Source organism: Trachurus trachurus, assembly GCF_905171665.1.
Source record: "Trachurus trachurus genome assembly, chromosome: 10".
NCBI lineage: Eukaryota > Metazoa > Chordata > Actinopteri > Carangiformes > Carangidae > Trachurus > Trachurus trachurus.
The window spans coordinates 35520286-35538924 of NC_139894.1; the positions used below are offsets into that span (position 1 = coordinate 35520286).

An 18639-nucleotide genomic window follows, 5' to 3' on the forward strand; every position below is an offset into this window, starting at 1 on the left:
AACTCCTGAGTCTTCAGCCTGAACTCTACTGATGCTCAGAGTGTAGTCAGACCCAGATCCACTTCCACTAAAACGATCTGAAACTCCAGACTGACGGCCTGTAGCTGCATAAATCAGGAGTTTAGGAGCTTCTCCAGGTTTCTGAAGGTACCAGTGGAGGTTATAACCAATATTTGAACTGGTTTGACATCTGATAGAGACAGTCTGACCTGGAACAACAGACTGAGATCCAGGAGTCTGAGTCAGGATGATTTGTCCTGATGAACCTGTAAAGCATGAAAAAGAGGAGAAGAGTTATTGAGACAAATCCATCTTGGAGAAAGATCAAGATCCAAACAGAAGAGGATGATTTGTTGAAGATGGAGAATAGATGGAAGAAGGTGAATGCTGCTGGTTGGAGTGTTTCTCCATCATAGCAGAAGATGATTGTGGTGAAGCTGGTTCCATCCTGAAGCAAAGTTTTCAGCAGAGAGTCTCACCCTGAACAAGGAGCCCCAGGGTGGCCAGCAGTAGAGTCCCAGACATCATCATTGTGCTGCTGTGGTGTCAGTGGCTGTGAAAGGCCTGGACACACACTGATCAACACTGGCCTCTTAACGGCTGGGAGCAGAGAGGAAGGACACATATGCAAACACACAGAGTCAGTCAAGTGGAGCTGTCCTCAACACATCATGCTGTGTCCTCCTCACTGCTGGAACAACTCACTCATTCAACCATCCTCATGGAGACTGATCACAACTTTAGATGTTGTGTAATATGAGGATTTTAAAGTGCAGCCACTGATACTGTGACTCATGTCTAGTATTAACTTTAGATACCTTCTTCTTGTCTCACAGTGTTCATTTGCTTAAGTTTTAATATGTCACGTTGAGGAAACGTTCATCTCTTTCAGGTGGGAGGTGGACTGAAGAAGATCAGGAGGAAACCTGATGGAGACACTCTGGACCTGTCTTAGTTCTCCACACTTGGCTGAGTGCGCTTGGCTACACACACACACTTTGGTGACGTTTTGCCACGTGGAATGTATACTGCTTATAGTGTGTAAGCACATATTAGGTGGCCAAGCACACAGGGATATTTAAAAGCTGTTGGGACTGACTTGACAAGTGCCTATAAAAACCAGCTATGGACTGACTGTGATGAGCTTGAGTGGTGAAACACGTTGCCAAGCTTTTATCCAATAAATTACATTAAAGTTACCACATTATGTGGAACCTCTACTTTCTTCTATGTAGGTATCTGCCATGCAGGTTATCAGTGCTAATGTTTTACTTGTTAGCTGGAAGGTAAGGTAGAGTCTGGTTAGTTGTAACAACAATGAAGAATATTACAACTTCCTCCAACCCACATTTTAATTGCATTTATGTTTTCCTTGAATTTCAGTGGCCTAGGTGTTGAAAGAGAATAACAAAGAGGTTATGGTTTAGGTTAGGACCAGACTATGGCTGACAATAACTAATAGGGGTGTAACAATATCAGTGATAATCAACAATAATAATGTAGAAAGTTCCATAGTATGATACTTATTCCATTATTCAAGTATTAAAACTACAGACAGTACAAATATAAATGTGTTGTAAAATATTTTAGAATATTGTTTTTATACTCAGAACACTCAAATACACATCTTTTTGATGGGATGAGACTAACATGTAGCTCACCTAGAGCAGCACTCTCTGTAGTCAAAAACTTTGTTCTAGTCTGAATCCTTCCATCAACATGAAATTTTGGTGATTAATGCATTTTCCTTTCTCATCATCATTAAGCTGTGTTCACACCAAACGCGATGAACGCGATTTTTTCGCGCGACAAATGAGAATCCGTCGCGCTATCGCTCGTGTTTTGACGCGTGACTATTTTGTGTAAATTTGCGTCATCGCGTCCACCCTCACCTGACCCCCCCCCCCCCCCCCCCCCCCCCCACTCACTCACCTACCTCACTCCACCCCCTCCCTCCCTCCCTCCCTCCCTCACCCAGTTTGCCTCGCTCTGTCTTCCTTCCTCACCTCCCTCCCTCCCTCACCCAACTCACCTCACTAACTCTTTAAATAAATACCTGGTTCTGTCTCTACTGTCACAGAACACAGTGGTAGGCCATATATATGTTTTTTTTTACATCAGTGTGAAAAGTTTCAACAATGTCCGCACATCTGCACCGTCGGTCTGTGTCTCACGTGCGTTCCATCTGACCTCAGCTCTCAGTAGAAGCTGCAGCTGCTGCAGGTGTCTGTATCTGTAGCGCTTCGGGGCTTCCTGCCCTTTCAAACGGAGCAGACCCGGACCCGGTCCGACTAAACACCGGGCTGGCGGTAGAAGGTTCATGGAGCTGTGAGCCGCGAATGCATGAAAAAAGAGCACATCGGATGTGCGGCGCGTGACGTGCATCTACATTGACACACACATAGGCTACATCAAGGCGCCTGTCATCTCAATTTAAGTCTTCTGCAAACTTGCATTTTCCCATATTCGAAACGTTTTGCCACACGCTAAAATCCGAAGAGATTCACTAGCACTTCTATCCGCCTGACAACTATGCGCGCGAAGACGATTTTAGATTTCTAGCGGCCAATGAATACAATGAATTGATATGACGTCAATATCATTCCTTTTCTTTTTGAAGTAGCGGCGCAAGCAAGTAATGCTTTATTTATTTTATTACGCCTATTTCATCAAAATAAAACCAGTCATTGTCCAAAAGAAAAAAAATAATACCTATTCTTTAAAATTAATACCTTTGGACCAAATTTATCACTTTTTAAGGCCATTAAATTTTGCTTTTTTGATTTATCACTTTTTAATACTTTTTAAAACCCCGCGGACACCCTGTCCAGGCAGGACACCAACTAAAGTTACAGGCATGGCCGTAGCCAGCTATGAGGTCACCGAGGTCCAGACCTCGGTAAAAATTTCTGAGAGAAAAAAATAAAAGAAGCCCCGAACAGCGTGGTAACATGTTATTGTAACACATCGGACTTTTATTTTGAAACCGCACGCAAGCAGGAAGTGGAAAACGCGGGACATTTTCAGTTAACAGGAGGAAGATAACTGCGAGCTGAGGTGAGTGACAACTTTATTATTATTATTTTACGACCAAGCAGCCCGCTATAAATTAAGCCGATGACCGATGCGATCCTCCAACAGTAGGTTAACTTGCATGTAGTCAGATCCGCTATTTTCGGTCCTAGTCGACACAGGTGTAATTAAAAAAGAGGATGAGGGAGACGGGGGTTGAATAGCCAGGCCCGTCCCGTCCCGCCCCATTTTAGTCCGAGCCAGTGGCATATTTCAGGAATAAATGAACAACATTACGGTTTGAGCCAGGCTGGGTAGCCTTAGCCTATAAGCCAATGTCAAAACGGATAAAAACATTCCGGTAAAACCATCGATATAGATCAATTAACTACCTAGGTCGACGCTCAAGTTCGTTACCATGGCAACAGAGACTCAGCACGAGTTTTTTCTTTACACGCACGCACGCACACACACACACACACACACACACACACACACACACACACACACACACACACACACACACACACACACACACAGCACAGGCTATAAACTACCAGCAGAACTAAGATCAGCTCCAACTGTGAGCACTTTTAAATCCAGGTTAAAAACATTTCTCTTTTCATGTGCCTATGGCTAAATTCCTTTTAAGAATTTTAAAAATCTATCTTCTTTTATTTTACTTTTATTTGCTCTTGTTTTTAACTCTGTTTTAAGTGTTTGTTTTTATTATTTTTTATGCTTCTCTTTTATTTCATTTTATTCTTTAAATGTTCTGTCTTTGTGTAAAGCACATTGAGTTGCCTTGGTATGAAATGCGCTATATAAATAAAGATGCCTTGCCTTGCCTATGTATGATGATAAATATACCTAATTCAACCAAGGTCTAATCAACCTCTTTAATGTCCCCCTACAGAAAAAAAACAAGTCAGAAAGTGAAGAACAATGTCAAAAAGAAAAAAACTTCTGCAGAATACATTGGATTCATTTGTTTAAAAAAAACCAAGGCCATGTGACAATGAGGACGGAGACAGACCAGAACAGAGCAGACCAGGACAGAGCAGACCAGAACAGAGCAGACCAGGACAGAGCAGACCAGAACAGAGCAGACCAGGACAGAGCGGACCAGGACAGAGCAGATCAGAACAGAGCGGACCAGAACAGAGCAGACCAGTGGCGTGCACAAACTTTTTGAAGGGCAGGGCCGAAAAGGAAAAAAAGGGGCACCTAATAGCGCGTCCTCGCCACTGAAGAGGGCACTTTAGCACGCATTTTGGCTTCCCTGAAGGCACTTTAACACGTGTTTTAGCTCCCAAGAGGCCACTTTAGCACATGTTTTGGCTCCTAGATGTGGCTCCTAGAGGGCACTTTCAGGGCTGCCAAGTTTCAGAAAATGACAAGAGTGAGACTGTAGTGACTTGGTGCATTTGGCGGCGAAATTTTTTTGGCCTTTTTTAACATCGATTTGGCCTGTTTTAATATCGATACCTTAAGACTAAAAAAACGTCGATTTGGCCTGTTTTAACACATGTTTTGGCCCCCAAGAGGGCACTTTAGCACACGTTTTGGCTCCTAGAGAGCACTTTAGCACGCATTTTGGCTTCCAAGGGGGCACTTAAAGCAGATATCAGTGGAATGTTTTTGTTAATATAAGTCCTAAATAGTCCTATTTTCCGTCAGCAATCACTTACATGAAGTATTTCAGCCTAAACACGAGTCTCTCCGTCACTCTGCTCTGCTGTAACCCGAGGAGAAAATTTTCCTTGTGGGATACAAGTGTTATCCAATGAGGAGAGAGAACGGCATGAAGGGCTGTGTGTGCAGCCAAGGGATGCGCGTGAATGTGGTGACGTAGCACGAGGACCAATTGATGCCTGACAAGGGCGGGGGCTGCTAACTCATGGTGCGTTCAAAGAAACTCGTACTTTGTGTTTTTCCTTCCTGTGAAGTCATACCAGTTCGATCTGGTACGAGTTCACGGGTCGGAAGTTACGAGTGGCCGTTATAGGGAACTTTCACAGACAACAGGATGGTAAAAACACGAGCTACGGGTTACCTGGAATGCTACCAAGTCGTAGTTGTGACTTGAAGCTGTAACTTACGGTTTCAAAAGCCTGCCTTGAACGCAGCATTAGCCGAAACGGCCGTGAAGCTGATATCTGCTTTAAGCACACGTTTTGGTTCCTAGATGTGGCTCCTAGAGGGCACTTTCAGGGCTGCCAAGTTTCAGAAAATGACAAGAGTGAGACTGGTCGGCGGCGAAAAAAATTTGGCCTTTTTAAACGTTGATTTGGCCTGTTTTATAATATCAATACCTTAAGACTAAAAAACATCGATGTGGCCTGTTTTAACACGTGTTTTGGCTCCCAAGAGGGCACTTTAGCACACGTTTTGGCTTCCAAGGGCACTTTAACATGTTTTGGCTTCCAAGAGGTCACTTTAACATGTGTTTTGGCTCCTAGAGGGCACTTTAGCACACGTTTTGGCTACCATGAGGGCACTTTAGCACACGTTTTGGCTCCTAGAGGGCACTTAAGCACGCGTTTTGGCTCCCAAGAGGGCACTTAAGCACGCGTTTCAGCTCCTAGAGGGCACTTTAGCACGCATTGTGGCTCCTAGAGGGCACTTTAGCACACGTTTTGGCTCCTAGAGGGCACTTTAGCACACGTTTTGGCTCCTAGAGGGCACTTTAGCACACGTTTTGGCCCCCATGAGGGCACTTGAGCACACATTTTAGCTCCTAGAGGGCACTTTAACACACGTTTTGCCCCCCATGAGGACACTTTAGTACGTGTTTTGGCTTCCAAGAGGGCACTTTAACGCGCGTTTTGGCTCCCAGGGGGCACTTTAGCACGCGTTTTTCAACAATTGGGCCACGAGGGGGGGCGACTGCCCCCCCTGCCCCCCCCCTGTGCACGCCACTGGAGCAGACCAGAACAGAGCGGACCAGAACAGAGCGGACCAGGACAGAGCGGACCAGAACAGAGCGGAGCAGAACAGAGCGGACCAGGACAGAGCGGACCAGAACAGAGCAGACCAGGACAGAGCGGACCAGAACAGAGCGGACCAGGACAGAGCAGACCAGGACAGAGCAGAACAGAGCAGACCAGGACAGAGCAGACCAGGACAGAGCGGACCAGAACAGAGCGGACCAGAACAGAGCGGACCAGGACAGAGCAGACAAGAACAGAGCAGACCAGGACAGAGCAGACCAGCGCAAAGCGGACCAGAACAGAGCGGACCAGAACAGTGTGGTAAGAACAGTCAAGTGATTGTGCATGAAACAATCTTGGATCCTTTAGATCCTGTTAAATACAAGGATAAAATAATGCAGGGTCTTACATTAACTGACACAGACAAAACATGGTTGCTTCAAAATAGGTGGGTGGCCACAGGACATTATAGCTATCCCCAGCGGGATTTTGGAGGAAAGCACCTGAAATATAATGTCTTGTGGGAAAAGAAATATGAATGGCTTCGGTACTCAGCTAATGAAGATGCTGCGTATTGTGCTCATTGCCTTGCCTTCAATAATGTTAAGGGCTCAAACCTCTGTTTCATTACAAAGGGCTTCACTGACTGGAAAAATGCCATTGGGGAAAAAAGAGGTATCCTCCCAAAGCACAGCTTGTCCATTGGACATCAAAAAGCCACAGAAATGGCAGAAAACTTCACCTCCATAGCTGAAGGAAAAAAAAAAGACATAAGCTCAACAATCAGCACAAATTATGAGGAGAAGGTGAGAAGAAATCGTCAGACACTCCTATCTATTCTAGATGTGATTGTGTGCCTTGGCCAAAGAAATGTGGCTTTTCGGGGGAGCTGGGAGGGGGGGAGTGAGACAGGGAATTTCCGCCACTTTGTAGATTGGAAATCAGAATTTGATTCTACCCTAAAAAAACATCTTCAAACTGCTCCTAAAAATGCCATGTATCTATCACCTGCAGTTCAAAATGAGCTAATAGAATGCTGTGCTCTTGACATTAGAGAGACCTTAATAAAAGAGGTAAAGGAGGCCAAGTACTTCTCTGTCCTTGCTGATGAATCAGTGGACATCAGTGGCACTCAGCAAATGTCAATGTGCATACGCTATGTCAGCAACAAGGAAATGAGAGCTGAAATAAGGGAGGACTTCCTGGGTTTCTGTCCCCTCCCCAAGCAAGACGCGGCCACCATCAGTCAAGCCATTCTCAGGCAGCTCAGAGAAATGGGTCTTGAGGCTAATTTACTGAGGGGTCAGGGTTATGATGGAGCTTCTACGATGAGTGGAAGAGTCAGTGGGGTCCAAGCCAGGATCCAGGAGCAGTATCCAAGAGCCGTGTACACCCACTGCAGGAGCCATGCACTTAATTTGGTAGTGGTGCATGGATGTGCCGATATCCCTGTAGTGAGGAACACCATGACTGTGGTTGAAAAAATTGCTGCCTTCTTTTCAGCCACAGGGGCAAGAAAAACTGCCCTGAAAGAGCAGTGCACATCAGGGATCCCTTTGATGTCCGACACCAGGTGGGGCACTAGAGCGACAACAATGTGTGCCTTTGTGGAGAAGTTTAGTGCTGTCCATTCCACTTTGAGGACCATGGAAACAGAGCACACCTCCATCTCTGGGAAAGCCTATAACCTCCGGCAAAGTATGGAATCATTTGAAACAATCATCACTGCTGTGATAACTATGTCCTCGGTTTTATGCAGCCCCTGACAAAGCAACTGCAGGCTACTAACCTGGACATAGTTTTCGCATATCAGGAGGCCAGAAATGTCAGTGATGTCATAGCTCAACAAAGATGTGAGCAAGTTTTCAGTGTCTGCTTTCAAAAGGCAACTGACCTGGCTAAATCTATTGATGTGGTGCCAAGCAAACGCAGAATCTCTGTCAAACAGAATTTCAGGGCAAACATTCCCTCTGAATCAGTGGAAGACCACTACAGGGTAAATCTATTTTATCCTTTTGTTGAGCACATCATCAGTGAGCTGGAAAGCAGATTTGCTAAAAGAAATGAGCCAGCCATGGTGGCAGCGTACCTGGTGCCAGCAGATCTGAAAAAGCTCACTGAAGAAAAGGAAGCAGAGCTCCTCCAGTGGTACCAACAAGACCTACCTGATGCTGCAACTGTGGATCAAGAGCTTAAACGGTGGAAATACAAATTCCAGTCCAGCACCGAGCCACTGCCATCCACAGCACTGGACACCCTCCAGACTACAAACATGGTCTTCTTTCCAAACATAGAGTGTATGTTGAGAATATTCCTCACAATCCCAGTCACAACATGTGCTTGTGAAAGGTCCTTCTCAGCAATGAGAAGGCTGAAGACATGGCTGAGAGCCAGCATGTCAGATGAGAGACTCACTGGTCTGGCTCTAATGCATGTCCACTGGAAAGTTAAGATTGACAGGGAGAGAGTACTGAGACGGTGGGATGCTTCTGGCCACAGGAGGATCCACTTAGCCTTCAACTCCAAAATGTAATTCTTGTTGTTAGTATTCAGATCAGATACAACTATATAATTATATCATGATGACTATACTACTATAGAATTTTCATTATACTATAATATCATTATACTACAACTATATCATTTTAACTTATGTTTGTGTATTCTATGTGATTTCAGAGGGCCAATGCAAAGAGAGGAGCACATGGAGGATGAACCGACTGGACAGAGGAGCAGTGAGGAGCACACAGAAGACTGGCTGACTGGACAGAGGAGCAGTGAGGAGCACACAGAAGACTGGCTGACTGGACAGAGGAGCAGTGAGGAGCACACAGAAGACTGACTGGACAGAGGAGCAGTGAGGAGCACACAGAAGACTGGCTGACTGGACACTGGAGCAGTGAGGAGCACACAGAAGACTGACTGGACAGAGGAGCAGTGAGGAGCACACAGAAGACTGGCTGGACAGAGGAGCAGTGAGGAACACACACACACACACACACACACACACACACACACACACACACACACACACACACACACACACACACACACTTTTATTAGCCTAATAAAAACCCTTTTCTTGGTCAACAGATCCCTCTGTGTGTTCTTTAAATTACAACACTACCATGGGCAGTGTACTTGTTTTTGTAGGTAACATTTTGGTATGATTTGTGCAAAAAATGCAAAAAGGGGTCTCTATTCTGTCCTTACTAGACCAGCACAAAGTAACCTACCATCACTTCACAGTCTGATTATGTACAGTATATAAACGTTTACTTAACTATACTTACTTAACTATAAAGCTTGTGTGTGTGCGTGCGTGCGCGTGTGTGGGCTCGTGGGGGGGGTCTAGGGACATTGTCAAATTCTGGACCTCACTAATTTTGAAATCCTGGCTACAGCCCTGGTTACAGGCGCTTCTTTTCAGCTGCAGAGTGCCTGTCCATCTGTCTCCGGTGAGTAGCAGTCGGTAGCAGTGTATTGTTGTGTCAGAATCTCAACGCTGATAGGCTGTCGCGTCACGGCGTCAAGCGATGTTGCCGCAAAAGTTCAATATTTTCAACTCGCGCGTTGACGCGATTTTCGCGGCTAATCGCGTCTGTGCATTGACTTTACATGTAATCTCGACGCACAACAACGCAGCATCGCGTTTGGTGTGAACACCCCTTTATGATCACTGCTGTGTGTGTGCGCACCTATCAACTGGACGTGTCACACCCGCGTGCTTTGACGCCTGTGCAGCAGACGGCGCCTGACGTGTAATGTAGTTTCCTCATTGACTTATAATGGCCCCCCGTTCACGCGCACGTTCACGCGTGATGACTGCTGCACGCCTGTAATCACACTACGCGTAGTGACCACGTGTAACATTCATGCATTTTTCAGCGAACGCACGCATTAACGCTCGCGTGAAGCTGATTGAACATTTTTGTCAGGCGCTCACCCGTACGCGGAAACTGTGTCACGCGTGACAAGAAGCTGCGTTAGTATGAAGCAGATCGTGCACGTCTGTCTGTCACTGTTTGACTAATGTTGTTACGCGTTCACACGCGCGTGCGGTCGCAGAATCTATTGCTGCGCAGCCGGAAGTTGATCTGCCACCACTACGCGTAACGTGACGCGTAGTGCAGTTGTTCTGTGTTCTATTTTCATCCAGTAGATGGTGCAATCGATCCAATACGAGATACAGATATATAGGCTGTTGCATGACATGATTTATTTGTTCAATGAAGACAGAGAGAATAATCCGTGTCCCAGCTGGCCACAGCGGCCGGCCAGAGCCACTCTCTCCACACCTTGCGTCGGAGCCGCTGTGGACCGTGGTCCATATGCCGGACGCAAGCGGGGGGTGTGGAGAGAGTTGCTCCGGGACCTGGCCGCTGTGGAGCGAAGTTTCCAAATATCATAATAACAAAACAATAGAAAAGTCAAGGACTTAATTTTCCACGTTATTCTGTTTTTGTTTTAAAACAGAATAACAGAAAAACAAAGTTGTTTTTTGTTGTTTTGAAACGGAAAAACGAGGAAACCAAAATCAAATTACGCTCAAATTTTGATTGTCTTTTTGTTTTTGATCTTAAACAACACATTAACGCCGATGACAGACCGGAAATGTCTGATCGTTAACTCATCTTCCTCATGTACTGTTCTCCTCGCTGCGCTGGGTCTCTGTCTCCGCTGCGCTGTAGCGCTTCGCTTTGCTTCCATTCAGTCAGATCATTTTCACAGCGGACTTCTTTGCAGCCTGATCCACCTGTCTGTGTACCTCTGTGTAGGCTCCTCGGTGCCATGAGACAAACATGCAAGAAGTAGCGCAGTTTATTGTGTTTCACCGGCGAGGAGCTGTCATTACGCGCGACCATTACGCACAGCGATTCCCCTCATCTAAGCTGCCAATTAGGCCCAATCCCATTTCTCTTTTTTACCCCTACCCCTTGCCCCTCGAAACGGAGCTACAAGGGGTAGAAAGTCAACCCCTCCGAATTGGGACACCCCTTCAACAGTCACATACGTCATCACGTAGTCTCACTGGCTTTTACGTAAGCTGATGCGGCGATCTTTTGCCAGAAATCAAATAGCGTGTACCATATAACTTAATAAAATAAGATAAAACTTAATGCAGACTGATCGGTTCATTGTAAAACATACCCTAAACTAACCCTAACCCATAAATGTGGTGATTTCTGTACGTAGCCTACAGAGCCCAGAGGCAGCGCTGCCTGCTCCTCTGTCTGATACATGAAGCTTCACTTTTCATCCAAATAAACTAATGCTACTGCCACAATTGTCAGATTTCATCAATGAGACCAACATTTAAATGCAAAAAAGAATTTAACATGCTGGTGGTAAACCTCTAAAAACCCGCGGATAAGTTAATTAACGACCGCCTTCTCTCCCGGCGGGACCGGGACGAGGACGTAGTTTGGCCGGCGGAGCAGCGCTGCAGGCCGGCTGCTGCCTCTGTGAGGAGCTTCACTTCTCCGACAAATCGTCGGAGCAAACTTCTAACCAGCCGTCATTTGGATAAACTAACCACACATTTGGGACCTAAACAGTTACTTTCTCGCAAGAAAAAATATTAAAACTTAATAAAGTGACGTAATAACAGCGCTACAGCAAGAAATAAAACAGCTTTTCGTTTTACAGCCACCGCTGCCGGCTGCCGCAAGATGCATTCTGGGAAACTTTTCATACCCCTCCGTTTGGAGTGTGCCTCTGAAAAATCTCCGTTTGGAGGGGTATATAGCCCTACCACTTGCCCCTACCCCTCTGTCCTAACGGGAATTGGGACACCCTACCCCTACACGTGAACGCGCAAAACGGAGTGGTAGGGGTAATTGGTAGGGCCAAGGGGTGAAATGGGATTGGGCCTTAGAGTGCCCTGTGCCGGAAAGGGAGCCTGATGAAATCCCGGACTGTAGCCGAGGTCTGGGACTGGATCTCATGTGACTGAAAAGAGTAAGAACCATAAGGGGGCCGCTGCCACCTGCCAAATATGCCCGGGGTTGGAGATCTCAGGGTCGGGTTGAGTCTCTGAGAAGAGCTGGTCTATCACCCAGCAGCCCCATGCAGAATTATTCCACAAGGTGGCGAACGTTACTGCAGCAGATCGTATGGGTCCATGGCACTGGTCCGACCTCCCATTAGTCCGACCTCCCATTAGTTCGACCTCCCATTGGTCCGACAATCGGAGTAATGAGAGTTCGAACTAATGGGAGGTCCTCATTAGTTCGAACTGGACTAGTTATTAGCATTAGTCCAACTCTCCGTTTTTACCATTCACTATGCATTTATATAATTATTCATATAGGCTCCACCTGTCAATAAGACGTGGAAGAAGAGGTGCAGTTTATTGTGTTTCACCAACGAGGAGCTGTCATTACGCACGACTTTTACGCACTGCTGCGCGCTCATTAGTGTCCATAATTAAACCTTGACATTCATATCAAATCAAACTTACATTACAGACAGGTATACAGACAGGGTTCTCTCTCTCTCTCTCTCTCTCCCACTCCGAACAGACAGACGGACGCAATCAGAAAGGAAACGGAGGTTGCGCATTGATCCTTTTTTCCTTTCTGGGATCAAACGGATCATGTGCATAATTAACTGCAAAACAAGCACTTCATATTAATAACATATAACGCTCATTGTGCTTCCAACCTGTCTAGCCTCTACCTGGTGGTTTTACTAAACTTAACCAACTCCTTTCTTCATTGCCTGAACCGGGGTCCGCCCGCTATTCCGACATGTCTCTATTTAGACATCCCGCTATTACGACATCCCTCTATCTAGACATGCCGCTATTCAGACACTTTTTGGTATCGCTATTCCGGCACGTGATCTTTTTTTTTTTTTTTTTACACAGCTGCGATACCCAAGCGCGTCTCTCTCTCTTTTTTTCTTTTCAGCATGTCTATCACTGGTTTGATGAGGGAGTGATGTTCTTAATCTCAACAACTCAACTATCAAGTCGCAAACAAAACTGACACACATGATAAACAAACAGAACTATGCTGCAGTTTGTTTGTCAAGTTAACCTGTCACCTTCAGCACCACGGACAGCGCCGCGGATGAGCCGCGGAAAAGTTCAACTGTGAGCGTCTGGGCTCTGGGCTTAGGGCCTGGGGCCTCATTTATCAAAACTGTAAGTAAGCAGTGTAAAACTGCTGCTACTAAATGTTTTGCTTAGGCCTAAGGCGAAAAGACACCCAAAATATTTACACCTTTTTCAGATCTATCAAACTGTGCGTGCACAACTCTCCGCAATTTCTCTAAATCAAACTGGATCCAAGAATGGTGCGCACTTGAACACACCGCATATTCCGCCCCCGGAATGCCTACACAACCATATATGGTCAACATGTGCATATTAATTAGCCATGTGCTCTGTGGAGCAACAACAAAGACAACGGGCGGAGGGCGGGGGAAAGAAAGCGAGCATCGGGCAATAAATCAGTCAGAAAAATGATCTTGCATTTTAATAAGCTACAATAAAAACAAAAACCTCCCAAATCTCAACAAAAGGGAGCAGAAAGAAGAATAATCTTATGTAATCTGCCCGTTTATCCCAGAAAATCTTTTTTTCTTCTTTTACCTATGTTTTGTCTGTCTTTTACAGTTACAGCTCTACTGGACTCGGCTTAGGTCATTTTCCATTACAGCTGAGTCCTTCACAGTTCCTCCTCAAGGCCGCGTTGTCTCGCTCTTTATTCTCTCGTCAGCTCCAAACACACGTGCACCTTGTTAACTCAGGTGACAGAATAATAACAGTCTCAGTAGCTGCAGATCAGATCAGTGTGCGCTGCTGCCGGTTTTTAAACTTGGTGGGTTTGTCTTTTCTTCTCTCTTATAGGCCTATGTATTTGTGTATGAGAAACAGTGTCTCAGATGGAGACGTCTGACTATAACGTAATCAATCAATGTCGGAAAAGCGGAATGTTTGAAAAATAGTAAAGTGCCGCTACTCCGACAATGAAAAAAAAAATGTCGGAATAGTGGGACGCTTAAAAAATAATGTTAATGCCGCTATTCCGACAATTAGAAGTCAATGTCGGAATAGCAGCATGTAACCGCCTGAACCTAACCAAAGCGAAATTTACTTCTTTTTTTTTTTCTCTCAGTCTGCTGTCAGCAGGAGCGGCGGCTTCAGCAGGCTCGCGCCCGTGAAGTGAGCTCAAGCCGGCCAGGTTCAGCCGCGCTCGAGCTGAGGGAGAGAGAGAAAAAAAAGTGCATTTATTTTACTCTGTACTCTGGGAGGGGGGGCTTTGATTATCAGTTTACACATCTTGATCAGCATTTATGATGGTTGTGCGCGATCTGACATGATCTGGCTCCTTTCTGGGCCGCGTGTGTGTGTGTGAGATGTGCGTTTCTGTGTGTTCCTGAGAGCTCTCTCTCTTTCAGTAATTCTCGTTATTTTGCTCTCTCTCACAGAGAGAGAGAGAGAGAGAAAGCTGCATGCTCCTATCAATGGAAGAGCTTGTCAGAAAGTAGCGATGAATGACAGTTCGAACTAACGGGACCACCCACTGGTCCGACCTCCTATTGGTCCGACTTGTGGTTGATTTTGTCGGAGTAACGGGAGGTCGAACCAATGGGAGGTCTGACCAGTGGGTATTTTGTCGGAGTAACGGGAGGTCGAACCAATGGGAGGTCGGACCAATGGGCAGTTCCCGATCGTATAGCTACATTCCTCAAATAACAAAACAATCAGCAGCTATTAAATTAATAGCCGGGTCTCATATAATGGCGTTCAAGCCATACAAAAAAAAAAAAAAATTAAATTAAAAACTATCTGCCGCAGCCTGGGACAGAGACCCAGCGCAGCGAGGAGATGAGGAAGATGAACTAATTAACGATCAGCTTGTCACTCATGTGTAAAAATAAACACAGCTGTGAAAATGTATCCATGTGCTCAAAACACAACATTTACAAAGAATTTTTTTTTTTATAGGCCATTCATCTACAGTCTGTGGCTATAACGCAATTCACTGGGCTTTTATTTTGAAGTTCCGACACTTCCGGTCTGTAATCAGCGTTAATGTGTTGTTTAAGATCAAAAACAAAAAGACAATCAAAATTTGACCGTAATTTGATTTTGGTTTCCTCGTTTTTTCGTTTTAAAACCAAAAACCAAAAAACCAGCCTGAATTTTGTTTTTTTTGTTTTTGGTTTGAAACGGAAAACCAAATTACCAGCTTACTTTCGTTTTATGACAGTTCGGTTTAAAGGAAAAATCAAACTAACGAAACGTACACGGACCCAACTGGAGATGTGCGTTAGGTTTGTGCACCTGAATAGCTGCACAGAGGCTGCAACACTGTCCCGGCTGAGTTTTTTTTTTTTTTTTTTTTTTTTTTTACACTTTATTAATAATTATATAGATACTGTAACAAAACTGTCGAGCCATCAGGAAGGTTGAAATTGAAATATCCATGCAGAATCAGTGTCAACCATGGAGCATAAAAAGACATGACATCACTGAGCCTCCTCCTGTCTATAATATAATTATCTCATGGGTCTTTTCCTTTCTCCTTTTCCTTCTCCTTTTTCTCCTCCTTCTGCTCCTTCTTCATTTCGTCCGGCAGGCAAAGTCTGGCTCACTGCTGCCTCCCCTGGTTGACTAAAATGAAAAGGCCAACTACATTACACGTCAAGTTACGCGGAGTGGTGCGCACGGTGCAGATCAACTTCCTGCTGCGCAGCAACAACATCTGCGACCGCACGTACGTGTGAACGCGTAACATAATTTGTCAAACAGTGACTGACAGACGTGCACACGCTGCTTCATACGTACGCAGCTTTTGTCACGCGTGAAATACAACCTGCGCGTAACAACGCACGCATGCACGCACCCGTAACAAAGTAACCATGCGTGCACACACACGTCGCTGCGCGTCTTTCCGGTTGTTTTGACTTTGATTTCACCTCATAGTGTGTGTGTGTGTGTGTCCTCAGTGAACTGTATCAGTCTCTGCAGTATCTTCCAGCTGCAGCAGTCAGTTCAGTTTCTGTTCACTTTGACTGAGGGAGGTTTTTGTACGACGCTTTTTCACTGTGTGAACACATACTGATTGTTCAACCAGTGATAACTCTGACAGTAGTAAACTGCTGCATCTTCAGCCTGGACTCCACTGATGCTCAGAGTGAAGTCAACTCCATTCCCTGCTCCATTTCCACTGAATCTGGAGGAGATTCCTGAAAATCTGTCGGATGTTCTATAGATCAGAAGTTTAGGAGTTTCTCCAGTTTTCTGTTGGTACCAGGCCAGGTGGTATTGTGAACCAGAGTGATGACGAACTGTTGGACTGGCCTTACAGTCAATGGAGACAGTTTGTCCAGGCTGCACTGACTTGGCTGCTGCTGGCTGAGTCACAACAACATTTTGTCCAACAGACCCTGAGGAGAGAGAAGAAACACTGGACATGAGATGTTGAGGTGAAACGCAGCTTCACTCCAAATGATTTTCACATGACAGAAAAATGATTGTCCTCACCCTGAGTGAAGCAGAGGAGAGTCCAGATGAGGACGGAGACCAAAGTCATGTTTTTGATGAGGAGGATTTCTGTGTCTTGTGTTGTCATGAAGGACAGCTGTCAGTCATCCAGTCTTCAACTCTCAGGACTATAAACTCTCCCAGAGCACTGGAGCATGGTGCTGCTGATGCAAAGTGGCTCTCTATGGAAATGCTCTGACTGACTCCAACAGGGACTGGGATCAGTCTCATCATCATGATTATCAATGGATCAGTCAGCTGATCAGTGTATTGATTGGAAATATGTGACTTTATATGGATTTGAATTAAAATCTGCAATTAAATTGATTGTAAAACCTAATTTTGTCTGTTTGTATTTGATGATGATACAAACATCAACTTTGATGTGAAATTCACTGAAAAATATAAATATATAAGAATAATTATTATTTAGAAAAATATTTATTGTCAGATATAAAGTTATTAAAAAGAGGAAGTGCTAAGTAGAGTGTGTTGTTGTCAGAGTCAGAGAGCCGTGTCTCTACAGTCAGAGGTTTTTGTACGACGGCTCAGTCACTTTGTATCACTGTGGTACACGTTCGGTGGAGGAACCAGACTGGATGTTGGAAGTAAGTTGAATTTTTCGTGTATTTTATTATGTGACTAAGAATATTTAGTCTGTCACACTTTGATTTGGATCTAGAAACTAAAATGTGTGATTTGACGTCTTCATTGACTTGATATTTTTCCCTGAAATGTTGTGGCCACATCAGAAACTAGAGTTGAGTCTTTAAAGCGTAAATGATGAATGAGAACATTGTCAGTGTTTGGTCCAGAATAGAAATCATGTCATCAGATGTTTGGAGGACAGAAAGTTGAGGACTTGTAGTTGGAGTTGAGTCAGACAGAGTCCGAGCCGTGTCTCTCTACACTGAGAGCTTTTTGGAGCAGCACTCAGTCACTTTGTATCACTGTGCTGGACTTTTGCTGGAGGAACCAGACTGGATGTTGGAAGGAAGTTTCTCATCAACTCTTCAATATTGTCTCATCACTTCAGCTTGTGATTTGTGTGTGTGAACATTTGGAGGAGATGTCAATTTCCACTGGGCTGATCCAGATGACTTTCAACTCTCTGTTTGATTCTTCATTTCTCCTGTTGAACACATGAAGCTGCTTCTTTTGGATTCAGAGATGTGTGATGTTGAAATGTGCTGCTCACTTGTTTGTGGCTCATAATGTCCTTGAATCAACAAAGTCAACAGATTCCATCTCAGTCTTTAGTGTTTTACATCAATAATATTTCAGACGCTGTAAAACTATTTCAATCTGACATTTCTGACATTTGTTCATAGATATTTGAAGTGTAAAAATCCAGATGAAACATGAAGACATGAGAGGAACTTTGACCTTTTTATCTTTAGTACTGAAACCTGTCTGTTGCCATGGTTCAGCAGTGATGCCTGTCGGTTGCTATGGTTACTGTGCCGAGAGAGGGAAGTGAAAAACTGAACCAAAACTTTCTTGATGTGGTGTGTGTGTCTCCTAGGTGATGTGGCCCCCACCCTGACGGTGCTGCCCCCCTCCAGTGAGGAGCTGCAGCAGCAGGGGAAGGCCACGCTCATGTGCCTGGCCAACAAGGGCTTCCCCTCAGACTGGAGTCTGGTCTGGAAGGTGGACGGCAGCAGCAGCAGCAGCAGCAGCAGCAGCAGCTGGGAGGAGAGCAGGAGCCCCGGGGTGCTGGGGAAGGACGGCCTCTACAGCTGGAGCAGCACCCTGAGGCTCCCTGCAGACCAGTGGAGGAAGCTGGGCTCTGTGACCTGTGAGGCCACCCAGGGCTCCCAGACTGGGCTCTCAGAGACACTGAGGAGAGACCAGTGTTCCCAGTCCTGAGCTGATCACTGGGACTCTGCTGCTGCTTTTCCTCTGCTGCTCTCTCTCTCTCATTTCACATGTTTCACTAACAAGATTTAGCAGCTTCTCTCACTGTTTCAATGTTGTTTCTGTCTTTACACACAATAAAAATATCATCATCACATCACTTGTTTTCATGTGTTTTCATTCAACGTTTCCATGACGACTTATTCTTCCTGTGTGATGAGTTGACAGAGAAAGTCTGAGATGATGTCAAATATATGTCCATATATACTGTAAGTTTGTCCTGTGGTGTGTATAAACTCACAACTTGTCATTATTGATTGATTGATTGATCAGTAT

At 45.1% G+C, this 18639-nt stretch overlaps 1 gene segment (V, D, J or C); it reads left to right on the top strand.

The window, feature by feature from the left end:
• The first annotated feature begins 2857 nt into the window (after positions 1–2857).
• On the top strand, positions 2858–18460 carry LOC310992292 (Ig kappa-b4 chain C region-like). The segment is given in 3 exons: positions 2858–2899; positions 16949–17054; positions 17972–18460.
• The last annotated feature ends 179 nt before the right edge of the window (positions 18461–18639 follow it).